Below are 25,284 nucleotides of genomic sequence, written 5' to 3'. Positions count from 1 at the left end.
CATGTATATTAAGTGGGAAATATTGTAATAGATGGTTATGTTCATGGCATTTTCTGTACTAAAATGGAATGTAGTAATAGTCCAAGGTTTGGATCCATTTTATATCCTAGTAGCAAATGTTGATAGCTTTAGGAAGTGCTCCAATCACATTGATATACAGACAAATATGAGCATATGAGGTGCAATCATCCATTCTAGTTAGTTATGAACCTTTAACAAAGGAACATAGGGTGTTCTCAATGCCTTCAAGAGTCTCTCATTTCTAGAATTCCTAAGGAAATACATTTCGATACAAACAAAGACTTCAATGAATGTTTCCTTCTTAGGACTAAATCATTTTTTCCAGTATCTCAAATGTATACCAGTGGAATTGAAAAAATAGGGTCCTTCTTCAAAGATATGCTCTTTGTGGAGCCTAATTTGAGATCATTCTATCCTTTCATTTCCCATATAGTATTCACCTATCACATGAGTGATTTTGAAGAGAGCTAAATCACCATGATATTTTCAAAAACTCTATGGTCCTTTACTTATTGGATGTAGCTATCCACATTCAGAGATGTGTCGTCATCTTTTCAATTCTCGTTCACTTTGGCCAAAAAACCACTATATAGTTTTATGGCTATCTTCCTCTCATGAAATGCATCTATGGTGGTATCCAATCCATGGATTGGCTCCTTCCCTAGACCACCCTTTCAATTCAAAGGGTGCCTGAGTACAAATTACCTCATCATACCACATCCATGACACTTAATGTGTCTTGTGGAAATGAGTGGGGCAATCTCGTGCTTCAAAGAAGATGTAATAATGTAAAAAACCACAAAACCTCCAAGCAATAAGAACCAATAAGGTGTAACATAGTACCTAAACCTAAAATGGTTATAAGGCACATCATCTTTTTTCAAAATGAAAATTATATTTACATCTTATTAGTTATAAAATTTAATACTAAAACGCTAATATAACATTTAGATTACAAATTTATAATATTTATTTTTTTCAATTAAAAATATTTCTATCAAATTTATAAGTTCTATGAAAATTTAAAATAATTCATGTTTAAAAAATTAACATATTTTTTCTTCTAATTTTTATACATAATTGAAAAATCTTAAATTTTATAAAAATGATTACCGGGGCAAGAGGCTCATTGAGCCTAGAGGCTCATTCTATAGTATAAGGGGATGTGTTGCCCCTTTAAAATAAAAATACAAAATAAAAAGTATGTTCTAAAAAATAATATGTTGTAAATTAATGTGGAAAAAATGTGTAGATGTTTGAATCTTATACTTTTCAAAATAGTCTAGCAAGAGATTTAAATAAACTATTTGAAGATCTATATTAACTAATTTATGTCGATATCAACTTCATATATATTTATATATAGAAGAAAATTAAGATTTTATGGTTAAATTTTTTTATTTGGTCCTATATATACTCTATTTATATTCTATTTAGCATTCAAAAATACAAATTAAATCCTGGAAAAAAACACATTGTATTTTACACTTTAAAAATAAAAAAATTACAGATAATTTTTTTTTATACCTTTAGACTCATATTAGATCTATTCTTAAAATAAATCTTTGCTAATAATTAATTTTAAAAATAATAAGTAATTAATTTACCTACTCTTTGAATTTTTTTTTATAAACAAACAGAAATTTGATAAAGGTCGTTCATTTAAATTAAGAAGACATCAATAATTTTGAAAACTTATTCTATATAATTACAACATACCCGATCCCAAATATTTACCTATACATTAACTGATATAAATTTGACACCATTGACATTCCACACAGATTGACATCAATGCAGACCATGGTTACTGCGTGGTTACATCTCAGGTGTAACTATCACAATATAAGTAATAAGATTAATGTGGAAAAAAACCATGCTGTGGAATGAAAGTTACAGAAGCCTTTGAATTGGATTTCAGATGAAAGATCTATGGTGCGCGTTCGCCTCTTTTTCTATGAAAAAATCAGATGATCCATGCTATGCTGCGACAGCCTCTTCATTCTGATCATATAGCGTACCTTTTTCTGCCAAGTTGCAATGGGTTTTTCTGACTTTGATCTCTTAAATTGCCCATTCTCATTACTCTTCTCAGAATGCCGATCGACTTCTAAGCCCGAACCACTTCTCAACAACTTAACCGCATGCCCCTTCTCTATTTTCTCCACCGAAGGGCAGCTTTTGTCGCCCTCATCCTCAGCGATTTCCTTTCTGGCAATACTGTGATGAAGAGCAAAAACCACGGCCTTCAATGCATTATGCGGGTCGTCCTTATTCTTTATCAGAATTTCGCTAATCTCTGCAGGTGTCAAGGCTCCCCCGGCCTGTATGCTCTGCTCAACTATGGAGAACAGCTCGTGATCTTCGATTCCCAAATAATTGAACGCCAGGCATTTGAAAGCCGGGAATCCAGCGGTGGACAGCAGGATATGCATGTCCATTCTGCCGGACCGGACGAGCGCCGGATCGATATTGTTGTTGTGATTCGTGGTGAAGACTATGATGCGCTCCTCGCCACAGCACGACCAGAGCCCGTCCGTGAAATTGAGCAGACCCGAGAGCGTCACGCGGGTATCGTCTTGATCATCAGAAAAATCGACCCATTTTCTGCTCTCGTTTCGGGTTGCAGCTGGAACACGCCTGGTGGGTGCCCGCTCCGAGAGATGGGTTGAGCAATCGATGTCCTCTATGACGATCATGGATTTGTTCGCCGTTTGGATCAGAAGCGCCCTGAGCTCGGAATTGTCTGTCACTTTCGCCAATTCCAGGTCGTACACATCGTAGTGAAGGTAATTCGCCATGGCGGCGATCAGGCTCGATTTGCCGGTTCCGGGCGGGCCATGGAGAAGATACCCACGTTTCCAGGGCCGCCCGACGCGGTGATAAAACTCTTTACCCTGCCCGAACAAATCGAGGTCCGCCTTGATATTTTCCTTCAGCTCCGGGTCGAGCGCCAGCGTAGAGAACGTGGCCGGGTGCCTGAACGGCACCGCAGTCCACCGGCAGTCACGGGACCCGTAGCCGTTATTGGTATATAGCTTCCGGTCGCGGCTCCGGCTATCGAAGTCCTCCGCTTGTTTCTCCAAATGCCGTAGGTAAGCCGAGAGCACCCCGGCTCGGTCTCGTTTCTTGATTTTGAGCGTGAAGCTCCGCCTTTCCTCGAGTAAATCGTCACCCGGCGTCTCCACACGATGCGTCCACCAGAGCTTCGATCCGCGGAAGGTGTCTTCCATGGTGTGGTTCGCGGCGGGTGTGAAGGACAGGCACGTAATGTTTTTGGCCCTGGCGACGGTCACTCTCCTGGAATGGGCAGCCACATCGAGGCTGCTGAGATAGAGCTGCACGTTTCTGTAGAGCTCGTTCACCTCTACGCCGCAAGAGTAGCCATTGAATTCTGGAATCTCCAGATACGAGTTTGGACTGTAGAAATCCTTGAGAGAATTCCACCATCCCTGTAACAAACGGCGTACCTGTGTAGGTAATGCATTATGGATTACTGTCAAAAGCCCTACAAGTGACCAGATTTGTCCCCAGATCGTCATGTCGCGTGGCATTCTTTGTTATATCAGACCTGCAAATTGTTGAAACAGACATTGAACTTCGTAACCCGGTATTTTGTAGAAGTATAAATCGTTAGGTCGGCGAGAAGGATAGCTGCCATGGACAGCTTTTGGAAAGCCCGAGTAACTATTGGATGTGCTGTCATGATAGCGGTCCTACTCTCGATCAGATCATATGCGTCTCTGAGGACAATAATTTTTTTTAATCTCAGAACTCCCATGGCTGCCTTTATCAACTTTCGACTTTAGTTACGGTGTCTGTGATTATGAATATGTTTTTTTATTTTCCGTGGAACATGGATGGATCGATTGCACTGTAAACCTACTCTTCTTTCCAAACACTCCCATTTTACGGGTACGTTACAAGTGGAATGGAAATTATTTTAGGTAATTAATGTAAAGAATTTCTTATAAATCCGTGGTATTCTTATAAATCAATAGTTATCTATTGAGCCTTTTACTCTTAAATCCATGGTATTCTTATAAAACTATACTTCTTTGTTGAGCCTTTCACTTTCCTCCTCTTGTGCGAAAAGGATAAAAAGTCTTGAAGTAAAGGTGTCTACATGTCCAATTAAAAAGTCCAATACAACTACCAATATCTATTGGAAGTAAAAAGTCCAATATATCCACTAATGTCTTGTTTAGGAAATGTAAAGTAAATATCGCTTTAGTGTAATGATATTTTAGTGAGTTTAATATAGAATTAAGCCTTTAGTTAAGATTTTATTAACATTTTCATCATATTTATTTCTAGAAATAGAGATTTCATTTCTCTTTTAACATGTCTTTATGATTTTATCAATATGTTCAACCATTTTCTAGTATTTAATAGAGATATCATTCTCTATTACTCATATTTGAAGGTACAATCCGTCCTCAAGTGCCTCATTAACTCCATTTTTCCTTGTATCTGTTTAATAGAAAGTTCTAAGTTCCATACTCTTTTAATGCCATGCACACCATTTTATAATATTTAATAATAAAGTTATAATGATGTGTTATTTTGTTGAATACTTGATTTAATGTTATAGTTATGTTTGATTAATGTGATTTAATGTTATAGTTAAAGATTGATGACTATGAGTAGAAAGATCCAAAACCCACTTTCAGTATCGATTCCCTATACCTTCACTTGTAAGAATGAAAGACTAAAAAATTATAATTTCCATTTCTATTTATTGTTATATATAACCTCCCACCAAAAAATATATGATAATTAAAGAAAACATGAAAAAGAATATTTATGCTTCTCCTCTTCACACTGAAAATCAACACCATTCAATACCTATTTGAGATTGGAACCAACAGAAAAAGGATCAAGAACATTTAAAGAAAAAGTTGGTGTAAAGGATTGAGTAAACATATTAGGAAATGATTAAAAATATGATAAGGCTGAAGCGGAAGTGGAAAAATCGAATGGAGGATCGTCAGTTATAATTGATTCTTGTTAAAAATACAAATCCCACACATAACTATCATGAAAAACATATTTGCCCTTTTGGTCCTCTATTTGAGTGATGCCACCCTCATGTACTTGACCACCACTTAAACCGGTAGATTAAGAATTAAGAGAATATGAAAAAGTATCGTTGAAACAAATTAATGAGGAGAATCAAGACAAAGAGGATCATAAGGTTTAGATGATAGAGGACAAGAGGTAGATATTGAAAAAGAAATATCGTCAATTAGAGAAGATTCAAGATTTAACTTATCCACATCAATATCATGAATATGAGAGGAAGGTGGAGGTGGAACAGGTGAATCAACAATCTGATTTTCATGTTCTCTAGCCTCCACACTAGTACATGAGACTAAAGGAAAATGATGGGGGGGAAGAAAAAAGGGAGAGTAGGTTCATCCTTTGAAACTTTAAGTGTCCCAACATCAAGAAAAGTTGGGAGACTCAGAGATGATTCAAATTCAGATGGTTGTAAATAAATGTTAACTAAATAATGAAACTTTTCATTCAAAAAATCTTAATCAACATCTTCCACAGAAAATTCATAACGAATATGGAGAAAGCGATCAAGAAAATCTTCTATACACTCATCATATTGCATCCTAAGGTGATGTTATCATTGCAACAACACCCTCCAAAATTTCGCTACATTTGAATTTTGGAGCCTACTATCACTGTCGAATCTAGAGTCGCTTTGATCACGAGATGTCGTTTCGTGTTATTTTGTGTGTTTCAAGTGTCTTTGAATGGTCTCAAGTGTTGTCACATTCATCAAAACATCTTGCGATGCAGTTCATGTTCATAATATCTTTTTTGTCACAAAACGACACTCTTGGGTTGCAATCACGCACACTAAACTTTATGCACTTAGAAAATGTGAATAAAGTGGTGTTTTATGTATATTCATCCTTTCTTAAGTTTTTATAAGTTTTCTTCGTGATTTGGTATGCATCACACATGGTTCTACGTCTAAACTCATCCCGTTCACACCTTGCTTCATATTCCATACTTAAACAAATCTTTGGTTCCAACGTGGACTCATTAAGTCCAAGAGCGCATGATCACATATTGAAGCCTTGATGAGGAATCCTTCATTATTCATAGTGTACCATGCACCCTCCAAGGGCACAAGGCACATTCCTTAACCCTCTTCCCCTTCGTTACTCTAAATTGCACCATCCCAAAGACTAAGTCTTTCTTGAGCGTACTCCTTCAACTCAAATAAGTGTTCCCTCCATGAGGGGATATGCACACCCTGAAGGCCTTAAGCTTCACCCTTCAACCTTCACTAATGTACCATGCACCCTCTTGGACCCTTTGAGTGCATGAGTGCACACTGAAGGCGCAAAGCATTAGCCTTTAGCCTTCAAAAGGGCGTAATGTGCACTCCTGGACCCCCTGAGTGCATGAGCACACCCTGAAGCCTTAAAGCCTTCATCCTTCAGCCTTTAGGAGTGCGCCCTACGCCCTCCATCTCACCCTTGAGCACACAACACACTTAGGAAGCCCAAAGTCTCCCCCTTCGTCCTGCGGACTTGTGCCATGTGGCTTGCCTTGATTTTCCCCTTATTTTGAGCACGTGGGCACATGAAAAAGCCCCAAAGCCTTCCCTCTTCAACCGTTCATCCTTTGAAAGTGTGTCCATGTGCCATGAAGCCCCTTTTGTCCCTCTTGAGTCCACCGAAAAGGTACAAATAGAAGATATGCATGAAACATGGTAGAATAGGAGATTTTTAGGCTGATGGTTGTTCTTCATGAGAGTTTTGTAGATACAGGTATTCTAGAAACATCGTGGAAAACACACATGAGGAATATTAAGGAAGGAGAACAAAAAAATTAAGCTCCAAAAGAAAAAAGAACCCACTTGAATCTTGATAATCAAAGCACGCTGAAGGCTCCATTTGATTAGAGACCCTTTAGATGGTACGACACATCAACGATTGAAGTGGCATGATGAGTAAAGATAAAGTTGTAAACCATGTCACCACTGATAAAGTCCATGTCATCAGTCACTATCAGTCCAAGTCATCAATGATAGTGACATGTTATGTCTCATCACACGATGATTTGGAAGTCATGGTGTATTATTGTACTCATTGTAAAAGACAAATAAGTGGAAGACCAAGAGTCATGTATGAACTAAAGAGTCATGGAATTCCAAAAGAAATTTAATATCAAAATTCAAATGTAATTCCAAAATTCATTTGGAATTCGAAAGGTTGTAGAATTCCAATGGTCACCAGAAGTTAAAAGGTCAAGATTCAAGAGGATGTGAAAGGTCATGACTGAAGCTATAAATAGATCCTCATTTCTCATGTAAAGGAATTTTAACCTTGGATTCTCCGACAAGGCATTACAGAGACAGAGTTAGTACTTTTGGGGAGTAAGTAGCCACTCTAATGCTCCACTATTGGAGCGAGAAGTGTTCATTGTATTTATGTATCTTGGCAGTTTTTCTTAATATTTAAGCTTTTCATGCTAGCATGTTTTCACACATGAATTGTGAATGTTTCTCATACTAGTCTTTGAATTTTTATGGTTCATGTATGCTTTCATTAGTACCGGAGTAATTTAACTATTTCAATGACCTAAGTGATTCTTATTGGAAATGTTTTTTTATGTTTATAATGATCGTTGCATCCTTGTGAATTATTTCACTTGATGTTAGACGAACCATTCTCTTTTACGTGTGTCTCCATTAGGGTAGTACTATTACTCCTGTGTTAGCGACTTGATTCATTTTCCCCTTTGCAGTAAGAGAACCTTGATACATTTTCAATCGAACAATCACAATGTGCACTACCTTGCTCATTTAAAAGGAAATTTGCACTTCTCTCTCGTGCTGATAGATAAACCCAAGGCATATCTTTAAATAAATGGCAGTCATGTCATATTCCGAATGGGACTCCTACACCAACTGGTGTGAGGTCTAGTTGGGACCTTATCTTGGGGAGATCCCCTGGATGTTGGCAATTTCTAGTGCCATCAACATTCTACAACTGGAAGGAGGGAAACCATTTTTTCATGGTTGATAACTCCACATGACCAAATCATTATTCTTCTAGACAATGTAGCAACATTTTGAGCACCATTCCAACTTTGATTCCTAAAGCAGGAGGAACTTTATAGCCTGGCTCAGAACCAACTTGCGTGGTAACCTACGAGTAGATCCGAGAAATTTGACCCATAACCTATCAGTATGCTAAGGGTATCAGATTAATTCTTGGAGCGTAGAATCTTTCATATTTTTGGAAGAAAGAAGAAACAACTAGTATCGGTATATTAGTTTCTACAGTGGAAGATTTGGTCTTTGCCACTCTTAAGGAGTTGGTAGAATCCACAGACGATACAGAACATCAAGATCATCTTCCACCTTTTCACGAAGGGTACGAGAATGACATAGATGTTCTTTTTTATGACCTCTTTGATGAATTAGATGGTGAATATTCCTTAAATTCTAATAAGGAGTAAGAACACAAAGACGAGAACATGGTTGACCAATATTTGGATTGGACGGCCCAAGGGCCTCTTGCTCTTCTGGACAAATTTATATAAGATTCCAAGACATCCATAAAATTTTCTTTAAAAATATAATCCAGATAAGAAGACAAAGGCAGAAGATCACCTCAATGATTCTTACATGCATCTATGAATATTGGAGGTGAGGCATAATGATGTTTCCTATAGACGTTTCCCTTATACATTAGAAGGCAGAGAAACAACATGGTACCACAGTTTTCCCGTCAATTCAATCCTTACATGGAGGGAGTTTGAAAATTTGTTTCTCGGGAAGTTTGTTGATGAGAAGACTCATGCCATGTTACTCAAGGAGCTTGGAAGCATCAATATGGGGAAAAAGAGAAAGTAAAATATTTTAATAAAAAATTTAATTGTATACTGAATAAGTTTCCCCCGAGCATGCAACCACATGATTCAATAACTATTGATTATTACACAATTGCCTTCCCCACCATCATTTCCCAATTCGTGAAAAGAGCCACAAAGGCGACATTAGCATTAAAATTTTCGGAAGTGATTCCCATCGAGGAGGACTTGCGTGCGATTGGAGTTATTATGGATGATGACGAATGAAAGGAATCCAAAGAAACTAGTATGAAGTCACAACCTTCTTCTAGTAAATCTAAAGAAAAGGAAGCATCAAACATCGAAATCTTGACCAGGATGGTGAAGATAATCATCATTGAAATATCAAAGCTAAAGAAGAGGTCAAGCGAGACTTTGACTAGTAGCAAGCCCCCCAAGTCCTTCCCTTTTCAAAGGAGTAATAGTAACAACAACATTCAACACGCCAAGTCTACACAAAAATTGAATGTTGTGATGAATATAGAAAGTATTGGCATGGATAATTATTGTTATTTCCATCAAGAATAACATTCAGAAAAGGAATTCCCTTAGTTTAATCACAACATGAACATGTTGGCTACACACATTGTGGATACTCTATTAGCAGATGAGCAGACATAACAAACAAAAAAAATAGAAGAATCTTCAGTAGCTGAAGAAAGTAAAAGTGTTGGACAAGTAGTGAATGCATATCACTGTATCTACAACGTTGACAAGAAGAATGTTGAATAACCACAAAATAATGAGCCCCCCCCTCAAAACAAAAATGATCAATACAGTTTAAGGAGTGAAGGGCTCATCTCTGAAGAGGAATTGACAAGACAAAAATTAAAAGAGAAGTTTCTAAGAAGAATATCACCACCCTTAAATCCTGCTCAAAATGCACAAAGTAAGTTTGGAGATGCAAATAAGTCCAAGAACACTTCCTCCAACAGTAAGGGTAAGTCCAGCACTTCATAAGTGTCGAATAAACCCACTCCTCCAAACACTTCAACATTGCGTGCTATTGGTGAATCTATTGATTATAAGATAATGGAAGATATGAAGAAGACATGAGCCAACATTTCTATCTATGAGCTCACAAATATTGCAGGATAATGTGAGCTTATTGTCTAGACCTTTTCACATCCTTCAACGGGTGATATAGCTTCATATTCTCAAAAGGTGTCAGGAAGGCAAATCTTCTAGTTCCCTTGAATTTGTAGTGAATTCTTTAACATTAGAAGCTAACACTCTGCACACTTTTTTTTATTAACGTTTGAAATTTTCAATTATAACATCCAAAATTGTTTAGTAGACTCTGGTTCATCTATAAATCTAATTTCTTTACCTATAGAAAATAAAATAAATGCAAAATGGAGAAAATCGATGCACAAATTATTCAGTTGGAGAGGTCTCTTGTCCAGGGCATTGGTGATCTTAGGAATGTGCTTATCAAATTATCAAAATATGATCAATTTCACCAATGCATAAATATTTTAATTGTGTACATACCAGAAGCATATGGTGGGCTTCTTATCAGAGAATCGTCTAGCAAATTGCAAGGGTATTTTGCAATGGACTAGTCACATTTATGGCTTCCATATAAGGGCAAGAATAATCATATTCGAGTGAACATTGAGTCGTACATGAAACACATCGTGACACCATTTGAGGGCCACAACAAGCCTCTTGATTTTGCTGATATGATTTTTAGGAATTGTTTCCTTGAGACTAACCTCGGGTGTTACGAAGCACAACCATCACCCATTCCACTAGATACATAACTAGAGCTCCTTCCTTTTCCTCCAAACATGTAATATAGATGTACATAATAGTAGTAATAATATCAATAGTAGTATAGGAAGTAGTTGAGTAGATCATGATATTTGGAATTTATATTTTGATGGTTTAAAGATGTGGGACAATTCAAGTGTTGATTATGTTCTTACAAACGCACGCAAAAAAAAACATATCCTTTCATGTCATCTTACATTCTAGTGTACCAATAATACCAAAGAATATGAAGTACTCTTACACAGATTAAAGAAATTTGTTGACGTGAAGGTAGAAATCCAGAAGGTAAATAGTGACTAATAGGTGGTCACTGATCAAGTATGAGATACTATACAATGTGTTTCACCGCGTCTTAAAAAATACCAACATGAGGTGTGGATTTTGATCAATCATTTCAAAGATTTCAATAGTATTTTTTTTCTTAGACTTAGAAATGCCACATCAAATGCATTAGAAAATGAAACTGCTAGGATGTAACCATTGAAAAATGTTTTTTCTATTGAAATTGTATATAAACCATTTGTACTAGAGAATGTCACTAACTTGTGTGTTTTCAATCACGACCAACAGATACTGAACTTTATGGGTAGTGATAAAGTATTCAGAGATGTTTCCATAGAGGAGGATGATCATGATCAGGATCTGTAGGAAGAATCTAATGACATTAAAGTAAAAACTATGCCTAAAGGTGTAGTGTCCCTAGAGAATTTATCAGCGGACGTGTGTATTTGATCATTGTACATGTATTGTTATTTTATATGTTGAACATGGGTATGCCTCCCTCAGTAGAGATATCATGATGTAATATGTTGTAACAAATAATGATCTCACTGATTGTTCTTGATCCTGACTTGTCAGAAGGTAAAGAACTTTAGTCATCATATGCCATTTCAAACTTTGAGATTTAGGGGAAAATATGTTATAGGCCATTTTGTCACATCTAGTTGATAGGCCTATTAACTGGATCAATCAACATCCTTTTACCCCTTATCATCACATTTTCACAAATCCTTAAGCATGACTGTCCCTAATCCCAATTTTTTTGCCTTTAACTTCTTCATTTCAGTAATTTTAGGGTCCAACACACCCTAGCCCTTTAAGAGACTATGTTCACCAGTAGGTTGACCCTCTCTGGACCTGCATTGATCACCACGACGTTGCTCCTTGCTACGGGTGCACTGATTCTAGAAATTCGGAAAAAATAAAAATAATCCCAAAGATTCCTCTTCTAGAAGCTTCCAAGAGTAATTACAATCATTTACCTTAAATGAAAGTCTTGAAAATTATCCTATCCTACCTTGGATATTTCACCCCTTACCCCTTTAGCTCATCCTCCCATCAAGAGTAGGTCTCAATCCTAGATTGATAAATGGATAAGAATTCCTAACCTATCATTCTCTTCTATATATTTAATATCATCCAGAAGCTAGGGGTTGGATTTTAGAGATAGCTTCTACACTCATGCTCCTATTGTGAGAGTCATTATTCCATGCATTAGGTTGCTATATAGATACACTTTGTGACAAGGAAGGTCAAGTCAACTTGGAGGAGCTCTTCCACAAGATCAACTTTATATTTGGTTGTAACTCTCTCCATTTCTATTAATAAAAAGAGTTCATTGTTTTCCTATATATGATGTTATTATTTCATGCATTTCAATACCATGTTGATCTATTGAATGAAGTGATTGGATGATGCTACATAGATGTCGTAGATCTTTGGCTTGTGCTGTCTAATTGTGCAAGTTCTAATTATAATGATTGGAGCTAGGATTAGAGCATACAAGTTAATAGAGGAATGAAGCTTACGATCTATTCCAGGTGGAATTTATCCCATTGTCCATTTACTTTAAAGAAAAAATTGGTTTCTTTGCTTTCTATTGTTCTAGACTAGGCCACCCAATCTAAGGAAGATACGTTTGTCCACAGTCGTAGATTCTATATAAAAAATTATCTCTTATAGGCCATTTTTTCACATCTGGTCAATAGGCCTATTGACTATATCAATCAACATCCTTTCACCCTTTATCATCACCTTTTCACAAATCCCTAAGCATGACTCTCCCTAATCCCAGAGTTTTTGTGTTTAACTGCTTCACTTAAGTGATTTTAAGGCCCATCACATCCTGTCCCTTTAGGATACTATGCTCATGAGTAGGTTGACCTTCTCTGGACTTGCGTTGATCACCAGTAGGTTGCCCCTTGTTGGGGGTTTGGTGATTCTAGAAATTTAGGAAAAATAAAAAGAATCTTGAAGCTTCCTCTTCCATAAGCTTCCAAAGGTTGTTCTAACCATTTACCTTGGATGAAAGTATTGAATCCTATCTTATCCTACCTTGGAGATCTCATCCCTTATCCCTTGAGCTCATCCTCCCATCAAAAGTGGATCTCAATCCTTGATTGATAAATGGATAAAACTTCCTAACCTCGATTGATAAATGGATAAGAATTCCTAACTGGTCATCCTTTCGTATATATTTACTACCATCCACAAGCTAGGGGTTGAATTTTGGAGATAGATTATACCCTCATGTTGTTGTTGTGAGAGTAATTATTCCATGCATTAGGGTGACATAGAGATACACTTTGTGAACAGGAAGGACAAGTCAACTTGGAGGAGCTTTTCTACAAGATCAACTCTATATTTGGTTGTAACTCTCTCCATTTCTATTAATACAAAGAGTTCGTTGTTTTCTTATATGTGATGTTGTTATTTCATGTATTTCAATAACATGTTTATCTATTGAATGAAGCGATTGGATGATGATACATAGATGTAGTAGATCTTTGGCTTTTGTTGTTTGATTGTGCAGGTTCTAATTATAGCAATCGAAACTAGTATTGGAGCATATAATCTAAGAGAGGAATGAGGCATATGACAGATTCTAGGTAGGCTTCATCCCATTATCCATTTATTTTAAAGAAAACATTGGTTTCTTTTGTTTCTGTGGTTCTAGACTAGGTCACCTAGTCAAGGGAAGATACTTTTGTCCGCATTCATAGATTCTATATAAAAAAAATATTTTTTATAGGCCATTTTGTCATATCTCGTCAATAGGCTCATTAACTATATCAAAAAACATGCCTTTACCCCTTACCATAGCCTTTTCACAAATCCCTAAGCATGACTCTTCCTAATCCCAGTGTCTCTACCTTTAGCTACTTCATTTCAGTGATTTTAAGGCCCAACACACCCAGACCCTTTAGGAGACTTCATTCACCAACTGGTTGACCTTCTATAGACCTGTGCTGATCACCAGTAGGTTTCCCCTTGTTGGGGCTGCACTAATTCTAGAATTTCAAAAAAATAAAAATAATCCCGAAGCTTCCTCTTCCAAAATATTCTAGAGGTTGTTATAACCTTTTACCTTGGATGAAATTTTGGAATCCTATCCTATCCTACCTTGGGGATTTCATGCCTTATCCCTTGATCTCATCCGCCAAAGTATGTGAACCTCGGTACTTGATTCTCTCCACACGAATGATAGGAATGTATCCACTTATTTAGATAGTACCTTTATGTGTTCACATGGACATATGATGATTTGAAGACTTATGACACTTATATTATCCAGCACATCATCCCTATAAAAGAAGGGGTGAAATTGTTCTAGCAGAAACTATAGAAAGTTCATCTAACATTGGAACCCCTTATACATAAGGAATTGAGAAAGTTGTTGAATGATTGGATCATATTTCAAGTCAGAAATTCTATGTGGGTTTCTAATCTAGTCCCAATCAAAAAGAATTCTAGAGAGATAAGATTATGTGTATATTTCCACAACCTTCATGAGGCTTCTGATAAATATAACTATCAAGTGTCATCCATGGAGTGGATACTCTAGACAATATATGGGTCTAAAATGTTTTTTCTACTAAATGGTTTCTCTGGTATTAAGAAAGTGTTAGTATAAGAACCAAACAAATTACAAAATACCTTCCTGACCAAATGCGGAATATTCACTTTCAAGAGGATGCCATTCAAACTTATAAATGTAGGTGTGACTTTCCAAAGAGAAATGGAAATTGCTTTTCGTGGCTTGATAGGTCAGAGAGTTGTTGTTTATTTGGGTGATGTTAATGTGTTCTCCAAGAAAATATTAGACCACATACGTCATATGAAACAAATATTCAAGAAGTGTTGAAAGTACGAGATTTCTCTTAATCCCAAGAAGAGCACCTTTGATGTGTCTAAAGGGATCCTACACAGATAGATCATCACAAAGAGTAGAATTAAGATTCGACCTGAGAGGGACAAAGCCATCATGTAGATATTATTCCCTTTGAATAAGAAATCCATGTTGCCTTTATTAGCAAAAATTAATTTCTTGAGAAAATTCATCTTCGATTATCCATAGATAGTCAAGCCTATATAGGTGGTGATCAAGAATAAGTAGTATACAAATGGGATAAATGGGAAAAGGATGCCATTTCTCATATTAAGTGGCCCATTGTTGATGCACCCATGTTATTTAGTTTGGACTATGGCAAAGATTTCTTGCCCTATATTTTTTCTTCATATTCATCGATTGCGGTTGTGTTGACTGAGAAAGATATTGAAGGAAATGAGCAGCCTATCTCATTTATGAGTGCTATTCGACAAGGACCCAAATTAAATTATCCTACCATTGAAAAAAAGACATATGTAGTGTACAAGGCAATTAAATATTTCAAGCCCTATCTATTAAAATCTCACATAATTATATTTGTACCTCATCCAACAATAAGTACATTGTTCATGTAACAAGAGCTGGGTGAGAAGAGGGCTAGTTGGATGACCTGTCTTCAAGAATATGACTTGGAGTTAAAAACACTTCATACCATAAAAGTTCGTCGCCTATGTAAGCTAGTTGTCAAAGCAAGAGATGCTCTCAATCAAGATCATTCAGGATGGGAGTAGCAGATTGAAATTTATAACATTAAACATGTTCCTCAATCCACATCTACAGCGCCATGGTATGCAGTTCTACAAAAATTTCTAGAGAACGGAACCTTTCCCTTGTACTTATCGAATAAATAGAAGAGGTTCATTCATTTAAAATCTCTATCTTACCACCCGGATGTGGGTGGTATTAAGTCTCATTTATGACAAGCCGCATAACACAGGCAGCTGGCTTGGCAGACGGCAGGTGGATCGTTTGCAAGGTACGCGTAGCAGGTGGGCAAATGGTCTTAAGCACAGGTGAATTCAATTCCGGGCAGTCTCAAATGTTGGTCTTGCAGTCCGGCATTAATGCAAGCATGCATGATTGGCAGATAATTTGGTTTATAGACATGGATCTGTTCACTACGCCTGTTTCAGTCATTGGAGCGTTTCATAGCGAGGCAGAGCTGCTTCAGTACCCTTGTCTGGCGTTCCGAATCTGGCTGTTAGCGTGGGTCTGTAAATTCTTTGAAGCTGTCTGCGTTCCTCAGGTAATAGATTTACTTTGTCCTCAGGTTATAGACTTACTTTGTCACAATCCCTCTGCTCGTCAATTCGTGCTTCTGAAGATGCCTCGACGTCGAGGTGTTCCCCGCAGAGGCAGTCATACCGGGAATAGAGGCCAACCTTCTCGCCCTGTTCCTCAGAATGTTATCCCTATTGCCTCAGCATCCCCTTCTTCTCCGCCTCTGGAACAAGCTAGGCCCATTCCGAACAATTCATTCCAGACCTCCAGATTCACTTTTCAAAGTCGGCTTAACAGGCCTGTTTTGACAGCAAGTATCACTATCATTCTCGCGGAGGAAGACAGTAACCAGGTCAGCTCGGCTACAACTACCCCCTCTCAATCTCAGGGAGACAGTGTGCTTCTCGGGGACCTGACAGGGATGGTGTTCCAGGCAGACAACCAGCAAGATGTTGGCCATGTCTCGGAGGTGCCGCAACAACCCGTGGATCCGGCTCAAAGTGATATTCTGCCTTGCGGCCCGACTCAGTGTGCAGGCGGTATTTTAAACTTGGTGACCACTCCTGATGGTGGTGCACCAGCATATGATGACAGTGGTTTTGTGACCTGGGTGGCTTCTTCCAGCCAGGCGGACAAGGAAATACCAGATTCACCAAAGCATGCAGATTAGAACTGTTTCCTCGCTGTCGGGTGGTCTAAGCAATTTTGGTTATGTGTCGTCAATTTTGAGGTTAGATATCTCTGTTTGGTTCATACTCTGGCTACAGAGTGTGGCCAATGTCATTCCAGTCTCTGTTTTTTGTAATAGAAATGGCTATGATAGTTGCTTCTCAGTTTTTGTGGTCAATGAAGGGCATGATGAACTTAGTCTGGGCAATTTATTTCAGCATGTCAGGGCCCGAACTAAAAATTTTGTAGTGTGTTTTGTAAATTCGACATTAAGCCTGAATTGTAAGGCCTCTGAGTTTTTGGTAGAGGAATGGCTGCGGCCTCCTCTGAGGTACTAACCTCTTTGTATATACTTTTTATTTTTCTTTAATAGAATTAGCATTTATGGAGAAAAAAAAAATCTCTATCTTACCAATAAGTTCATGGGGTGCTCTTTCGGAAGCACCATAATAGTGTCTTGCTAAGGTGCCTTAAGTTGTAGGATACAGAGAAGGTCCTTAAAGATTTACACAATGGATTGGTATGTCGCCACTATGCGGATGACACTATATCACGTAAGGTTATGAGGGTTGGATATTATTGGTCCAATTTATTTACGGATGGTCACGCTTATGTCTGCAAGTTCCAAGCATGTCAGAGATGGAGTCTCAAGGCTCAGTACTCACCCCTGACCTCCTGAGTTGTGCAACTGCGCTATCCCTAAGTTTGTCTCCTAGCTTGCCACTCGGTTCTGGCTCAACCAATGGTTATCATGAAGCATGTTAGAATAGGGGTTTATCAGAATGATTTTGTCTTGTCATGAGTAGATTGCAGTTGTAGGTATTCTATCATGTTTTGACAAGATGATGATGAAGAAGATGGAGAAGGAGACTTGGCTAGAAGACACCTTTGTAGTTGTGGAAACAATTTGATCAATCAAGGGAGACAAAGGGACACCTAATTTTGACAACAAATGAAGATAAAGATCACATTGAAGACTCCTTATCATCAAGCCATGTGGAGGAGGAAGAAGAAGAGCATGTTCCATCTCTCAAGAAGACAAAAAGAAAGAAGCAACAAAGAGTTTCTTGACACTTCCATGTCATCATGAAGTCCATGTCATCAGTTTCATGTCATGAGTCATCATGTGCCACATCATATTGCAGATTATGTAAATTCAGTATTTGAGAAATGTAACGTAAAGTGTAAGTCCACGAATCATCCATGTAATGTGAATATTCATGTAAGGAAGTTTAAAGGTCATAGAGAAGTCAAACCATCATGAGGATAGTCCAAGAGTCACAAGGGAGGTAAACCATCACCCCATTTGTTATATATACACCCTCATTTCTCATGTAAAGGAGTTTTCACCTTGGCTCCTCCTACCAGGAATTAGAGATGAAGATAGTTCTTTTGGAGGAGCAAGTGGTTGTTGTAACACTCCACTATTGGAGCTAATGGTCTTCATTGTCTTGATGTATCTTGGAACCTTTATGTAATTTCATAAGCTCGTTGAGCTAACACACTTTCATGTGTGTGTCATAAATATTTTAAGGCTATTCTTTGAAATTTTGTGATGTATGTTGTTTTCATATATGCTAAGGAAATTAAACTATTTCGGTGGTTTTGGTACCTATCTTGTTGAGGGTGTGTTGTATGTTTTTTAAAAGTCATTTCTTCTAAGTAAACTATTTCGCTATTTGTTGAATAATTCATTCATACTTATATGCTCGTGTGTCTTTTATATATTTGTACTATTACTTGTATTTAAAAGGCTCACTTACCTTCCCCCTTTCGGTAGAAGAACCCTGATACATTTTACAGTTGAACATTCCACAAGGCATACTCACTTCCTAATCTAAAATTACATGTGTATTGCTCTCTCTTTTTGACATTGAAGCCAAGGAATATCTTTAAGAATATATGGCATCCATGCCTTATTTCCATAAGGGCTTCCACACCAAACATTGCGAAGTCCAATTGGGACTTTTCATGAGAGAGACCCCTTTGCATGTTGGTGGTATCCAGCACCATCAACAGGTAGATTAGTGCCTACAAATTAGTAGAGGGGATTGGTGTCTCATGTAAGTTGGTACCTATAAATTTATGTAATAATAGGTTTATGCCTACAAGATCATTCATATAAAGAAGTTTTGTGGTTTTCTCCCTTAAGGGTTTCCCTGTATATCTTGTATTACTTATTTAGTTTATGAGATTGATGTTTTATGATGTTTGAATAGCTTTAAATGAGTAAAAATTGTTACTATACTGATTCACACCCCCCTCTCAATATAATTGTGAATCCAACACCCTCTGCATATCCAGATTCTTTAGGAAAAATTATTGTGTAAGATTGGATTAAGATTGTTGGAGATGAGATTGGAAATGTTTTTGTAAATAACATTTCAAAACATTATGGGTATATATTTATTGTAAAATTGAGGATTATGCTTTTTAGGAACAAAAGTGATGAATGTAGAATAAAAGCATGTAGTAGGCAACCTAAACTCAATATATTTCCAAACATTATCTTCAATAATTGATCAATAGATTGAAGTAATTCCATAATGAAGCCATCAAGTACTAATTCTTTATTGATTCCCATTGAGTGCACCATAGTTGTTACCTATTATAAATAAATAGTATGGAAGAGACCTTAATTTCTCAAGAGAGATCAAGAGGGAATAAGACCAATATAGAGTCAGTGATTTCACATTCACTCATCTCTAGTTCAATTATGATCTGACTAAAATGTTCCTTTAGTTACTACACTATTTCATCATACTTTTCAAATCCTCTCCTTTTTGAGGAATTCAAACAAGAGATTCGACTCTGGTTTCTTCTATTGAGGATGGACTTGTGAAAAAATTTGAGTTCATATCACCTTTTTTGAGCCACTAGATCTTATCGTTTTTCTTCCACAATAGTTTTTCCTTGTATTCCTTGTTTGTGATTTCCTACAATTGGTGCATCCTTTGATATTCCTATTCCATTTTTTGTCCATTCATAATTATTCTTGCTTGAAGGGCCTTTATATTCTCCTTAAGTGTTTGTTTATCAAATACATTACCAGATACCTCTCTTTTCCATTTTTTATTTTTTGGTTGGACTCTTTTAGCTTCTCTTGAATTCAATATATGATGGGGCCTTGGATAGTACCTATATATTTCCACTATATCATCATATTAAAACATAATTATGTGTGGTCCACCCAACATATTTCAAATCTAAAGATTATGGCTTTGGTGAAAGATAGAAATTCTAGGAGGGTTTGATGGGAAAATGATCCAAGCCTATATAAGGTAGGATATAATATTCTAATAACATAATTCCTTAAAATAATTGTTAAAATAATAGGATTTGATTAAGTCTTATAGCTATTTTGTTAGATCATCCTCGCTTCTTATTCTAGGTGTAGCATACATTGCCACTTTGAATATGCAATAGTTGAAGCTTTGTTATGAAGTTTTTGAAGGATAGATTACCAAATTTTAGTCTTCTTAAACATTTTTATTTAATTTAATGGAATTTAACATATTAAGGACACCTTCAATTAAGTAATGTGATATAAGCGAAGTTCACCAACTTCCCTAAGGGGTTCTAGAAAGGTTACCTTGATAGTCGGGTTGACGGGTACATAAACATTAGTGGTAGATCCTTATATTAGATATTTCTTTATCTTAAAATTAGCCAAGAGGTTATTAAACCATTGAGTAATCTATGGATGGTATTACTATTATTTGACATGAATTCCAACATATCTTCACAAGTGGCAAGATTCTTTACTTGTCACACTTTGTTTCTTGTAGAAATACCATAGTGGGTTTTTCTTGATTGATTTTTTTATTTAACATGTGATGTTTTCTATGTGCATTTAAACCCCTTATATTCAATGTGAGAACAATCATTTGTAAGTTAGGATGGGAAGGAAGGTACTTATCTTTCAAGTTGATGGCATGTCCTAAGTCTACTAAGAGTAATCTAACTTTATTTACTTTCTACTTTGTAGATTTTCATATTCCTTTTTTCTCCTTTGAATTTAGCATACTTTCATATTTGATAGAGGTTCTAATATCCATTCCTTCAATTTGGCTAGGGTTTTAGATTGCCTTACTACTTTTATATTTCTTCCTAGCTAGTTCCATTTTTGGCTACTATAATTGTGGAAATTATAGATATTCCAAGTGAGGTTATCCATGACCGCTTAATAGGGTTGGGATGTTTATAACCATCATTTAAGTATCCATTTCTAATATATTTTATTCTTCCTCAAACTCTTGAAGTTCCTCTTCTTTCATATCTAGTTTTTCTCTAAGATATTCGATTAGTAGTTGAGAGCATTAGGTTAGTTGTTTTCCTTTTGGAGTTCTCTTCAAATGTGGATTCTAATGTGGGATCTAGTTTGGTGCCAACTAATGGCTTAGCTATTTTGTAGGGTCTGTCTTCTTCATTGGAAAATATTACAAATCTAATATTTCCATTAAGCGCCTAATTTCGTGGTCCTAGGATAAAGGTATTTCTAGTGAATTTCCTTTGATTTGGAACCTTGATGAAGCCTTTTTGATTTTCACCTTACTTCCCCACCTCAGTGTTCTCATGTATATTAGGTGGGGTATATTATAATAGATGTTTGTGTTCATGGAATATTTTGCAGTAAAATGGAATTTGGACATATTCCATGTGGATCTCCTGTCACATTCATATACACAAAAATTTGAGCATATGGAGTGTAACCGAGCATTCTAGTGAGTTATGAAATTTTGAAAAGGAACTTAGGAAGTTGTCAATGCCTTCAAGATTTTCTCATTCCCAAAATTCCTAAGAAAATACAATTTGGTCTAAACAAGGGCTTCAAAGGATGTTTCCTTGCTAGGACTAAATCATTTTATCCAATATTTTAGATGTAGACTAGTCGAATTGAAGAAATAAGGTCCTTCTTCAAATATATGCTCTTTATCTTCCACATAACAGAAGATTGAGGTGAAGAAACACTTGGATCCTAGTTTGAGATAATTCTATCCTTTTATTTTCTTCATATAGTATTGATTCATAATATGAGGGACTTAAAGGGCCAAATCCCCATGAATTTTCCAACAACTCCATGATCCTTCATTTTTTGGATGTAGTTACCTACATTCTAAGATGTTCCCCTGTACTTTAGGTTCTCCTTCACCTTGGCCAAGAATATAATTTGTACTTTTGTGGTTGTATTCCTCTCACCAGATGCATCTATAGTGGTATTCAATCCATGGATTGGCTCCTTCTGTGCAACACCTTTTCCATTCAAAGGTTTCCTCAACAAATTGCCGCATCATGCCACATCCTTGACACATAATGTGTCCTTGACGAGTAGGGAATTGAGATGCTTCAGAGAATATGTATTGATGTAAAGAACCACAAAACCTCCAAGCAATAAGAACCAATCAAGGAGTAGCATAGTACCTAAACATAAAATAGTTGTAAGGCACCATCATCTTTTTGTTTTCAAAATTAAATATCTATATTGACATTTTGTTAGTTATAAATTAATATAAAAGAAACTATGTAACATTTAAATTATAAATCTATAGTGTTTATTTTTTTGAATTAAAAATAATTCATTAAATTTTATAAGTTACATATTTATATAAGGGTGTCGATAGAAGAGGCCGAAGACCCAATGATCAAGAGGGGTGATCATTAAAATACTATCAAACCAAAAGTATTGGAACTCTTCCCACCAACTCACCACCCACTACTCATTTCATGTGTGTGTAATCGTGTGGTAAGCATATGATGATTTCATTAGTGGAGTTTTGCAATATAATCATGGTTACCAATGCGAAACCTTGACACTACCCACTGCTGATCGCTATAAAATGTGTCACATTGTAACATGAACATGAGCTTTCTAACAAGGGTGAGAATGATACAACCATGGTTTTGAGAGAATTTAACCCTATCGTATCCCACCCCCACTACCTGATCCTAGGTTACTTCTTAAATGCCATGATCAATAATACAAATGAGTAGCCCTCTAGCTTAGCATGGGCCTAAAACTACATGTCCAACTATGATGACTTGTCAGGGTCAATGATTTCCAATGGAGGCCATATGGGCACTAGATGACTAGTTTCAAGATATAACCTCTTTTAAGCCTATCTTTAATCGAGCATATTTTTATATCTAAGACTCAGTTTGGGATAAAATTTATATCACTAAAAAAATCTCAACAATTTGAGTGTGATGTTGATGTCAGAATATAATTCCACGGACTTGAGTGAAGATCCATTATGTAACCCCATCTTTATGACAGACCTTGGGGTCATGTTAAAGCAAGAAGGTAACAACTTCTACTGCTTGTGGTAATATTAAGGGGTGGGAGTGCGGTTACATAGTGGTATTAGAGCCAAGGTTTAACACTTCCTTAATAGAGAAATTTAGAATCATTGGCTAGAATGGTTGGGCCTTGAAATAGAAAGTTATAAGCTTTTGATATAAAGCGTTATTGCAGGAGAAAATGTTCAATATTGGACCTTTGGGATTAAATTTTGGAGCTCTTTTACATAGTGATATTAAAACCAAGTTTCAATACTAGACATTTGGGAATGAAATTGATTAGAGTGTTGGATAAAATTTAAATTGTCATTTTAATTGCTAGATGTGTGTTGATTTTAGACTTTCGACTGACATGGATACTAAATTTGATATAATGTTAATGTATTATTTTGCTTTATAACCTACATATTGACATGGGATTTGATTTTGCAATCAACTTCATGGTAGAATTATGAAGTGCAAGTATGCCAAGGTGATGAGAGAATATATTTGTTTATGATTGAATTAGCTAATAGTTGTGTGTGTGTAATAAAATACAAAGATATAAGAAGACACAAATTTATAGCAGGGAACAAAAGGAATGAGTAGAAATTTGGCAGAGAAGAACATGCATAGATCCTACAATCATCATGAAGAGGACTCACTTGGAAAAAGGTCAAAGAAAAATTCTCCTAATTGGATAAAGACCCTTAGGAGTTTGAAAACTGAATTGAGAAGTTTCAAAGAAGATAACGAAAATATCATCTAAGCATAAGAAATACAGTGAGAGGTGAATGCAATGATCTTGTAGCGTTTTTCAGATTTACATGGAAAAAACAACATGACCTTGGTGTCATCTATCTATCCAGGCACAAATCCAAGCAAAGCTCATATGAAACACAGAAACATGGATTGGAGACCAATAGGGAAGAAGGTAGAAAGTCAAGAAAATGACACATGCAAGAAAGTGAAGGCATAGTGAGGGGAGGAACCCCAATTAGCACTCTAGAAATGGAGTAAAGCTACCATGATTAGTTGCCTAGGGATGCAACCAGGAGACACCATTAGTAAAGGAGGAGTGAGAAAATATCAATGTTAGGTGACTTGAAGAAAGTAAAGCCTCATACCTTTGATGGAGAAATTAAGAAGGAAAAGGAGGAAAAATCCTAGTTGTTGGGAATAAATAAACAATTTAGATTCCATGAATACTCTCAAAACATGAAGCATAGAGTAGCCATTTTTAGTACAAAGGGAAAATATGTCATATGGTGGGAAGACTTGAAAAACGTCAAGGTATTTTGAGAAAAGGAATTATCACAAAGGAAATTTGAGAAATATTTGTTGAAAATAGAAACAAGAAATGATAAAAATAGAATCCAAAATATTCCAATTTTAATTTGTCCTTGAATTAAAATTGTGAATTAAAATCGAATTTAGTCTCACCAACTACTTGGAAATAATTAATTAATCCGTTCTGGACTAATTAGTTGGAGAAATTCAAGTTAGAAGTCTTTCTGAAGTCATGTAACAGTTATCCCTTAAATTAAGGAGATTATCCCTTAATTAAGGAGATAAGATTGAGTTATATTTGAGTTATAATTAGTTACCTCAGTTTACTGAGTTAAGTCCAGTTAAATTAGTTCCAAACTATTTGAGGAACTAATTGTGAGTTATCAGTCAGTTCATGCATGCGTGCACTCAACAAGTGTAGTCTAGATAACTTAATATTCCCTCATCAGAAACTCATGCATGTCTATTTTGAGAAAGGCCCAGTTGAGATTAAAGTCAAGGACAATGTACTATCAGTTGCATGTTTTCTCATATAAAGGAAACTCATGCATGCAGTCAAGGCAAGGTTCCTTGAGGATTGCGTAGTTCGAACAGTGTGTTAGAACAACGTGTGAGAGCAATGTTACACTGGGTGAAGGACATCATCCCAGAGGAACTGTGCAAGGAAATAGGAGCTTGGAGGGCAAAGAGGAAGGTTTGTGAGAAGCTTTAGTTGCCTATGAGCATCCAGGAGTATTGTACTGAGAGTTGGATAGTTGTGAGAGCTAAGGCTTTGTATAATTCTGATGTATTTCCACCTTGTATGATAATACAGATAGTGGGGTTTCTAGCTGAGGCTTCCCCCTAAGTATTTTATGTGTCTCATGTGCATTGATTCTTCTTCTTCTGGTTATATGTGTTCAACTCGATCTTGCTCAATCTTTAAGCTTCCATAAAGCAAATTGATAGTAGAAGTAGGTTATAGTATTTTTCTTTGG

The 25,284-nt window shown here is 36.4% G+C and overlaps 1 pseudogene; it reads right to left on the bottom strand.

Moving 5' to 3' along the window:
* Positions 1-1,976: 1,976 nt before the first annotated feature.
* On the bottom strand, positions 1,977-3,563 carry LOC149252825 (AAA-ATPase At4g25835 pseudogene; annotated as a pseudogene).
* Positions 3,564-25,284: the final 21,721 nt, after the last annotated feature.

Source organism: Pinus tabuliformis, chromosome 7, assembly GCF_031772625.1.
Source record: "Pinus tabuliformis cultivar Carrire ecotype Pingquan chromosome 7, CPIR1, whole genome shotgun sequence".
NCBI classification, from domain to species: domain Eukaryota; kingdom Viridiplantae; phylum Streptophyta; class Pinopsida; order Pinales; family Pinaceae; genus Pinus; species Pinus tabuliformis.
Note: the sequence above shows the minus strand (reverse complement) of the source record. Positions and strands in the feature narration are given on the sequence as shown.